The sequence below is a fragment of the Entelurus aequoreus genome, linkage group LG06 (genome assembly GCF_033978785.1).
Source record: "Entelurus aequoreus isolate RoL-2023_Sb linkage group LG06, RoL_Eaeq_v1.1, whole genome shotgun sequence".
Lineage (NCBI taxonomy): Eukaryota > Metazoa > Chordata > Actinopteri > Syngnathiformes > Syngnathidae > Entelurus > Entelurus aequoreus.
The window spans coordinates 3,525,989-3,527,058 of NC_084736.1; positions in this window are offsets into that span (position 1 = coordinate 3,525,989).

The following is a 1,070-nucleotide window of genomic DNA, read 5'->3' on the forward strand; positions in this document are numbered from 1 at the left end:
TATATATAAAAATATGTATATATTTATATATACACACATATACTGTATACATATATATATACACATACACACATGTGTATACATATATTTATATAAATATGTGTGTGTATATATATATACAATTATATATTTATATATATATACACATTTATATATATATATAAATATTTATATATACAAATATATATATATACACATACACACATTTATACATACACACATTTATATATGTATACACACATATGTTATATACATACACATATGTATATATACATGTACACACACACGGTTCATGAGTGGTGTGTTGTGGGCAGTATTTGCCCACCAATGATGGACCATAGAGAAGACTTGGTAAGAATAATGGATGATTCTTCCTACACAGGAGCATCTCAATCAATTATAATATCTTTGACAAGTTGTATATTGTATAGATTGTAATATCTTTGAAAAGTGTGTATTGTGTAGATTCAATACACAATAAATGTCATCATATTCATGATTATAAAGCTTAGAAATATATTTTTTTAAAATACTAGTTGGCGCTCAAATAAAATATTTAACTGCCAGCTCATCCTGAGCTTTTAATTGGTCGCTTTGGCCACGCCCACAACATCCTTTATCTTCTGCTACACCTGTGGCCAGTGTGACTGTTCAACTACTCCTGCCGGTGTTTGTGTGTGGACTTGGACATGTTTATACTCATTTACATTTCATTTCTGATTACGTCTCTTCTTTTAACAGCACCATTTCCTTTTCACATTCTTTGAAATAAAGAAAATAAAAAATGGTTGAGATCAACTCATTTTTATTTGTCAACTTATTTCAACCAAAACAAAAAGGAAAAAGCTTAATTGACCAAATAATTAATTATTGCTATCCTCACATCATTTTTTAAAATTATTAAAACAATTTTTAAATCACAATTCAAGCTATTTTAACCAAAAAATAAAGGAATTAGTGTTTAATTGCTCAATCTGGCCACAGTAAAATGGTACTTGATTTAAGAAGCGGACGTCCACTCAGTGTGATCATTAAATGGAGGCCTCATGTCTTCATTCCAAGCAAATATT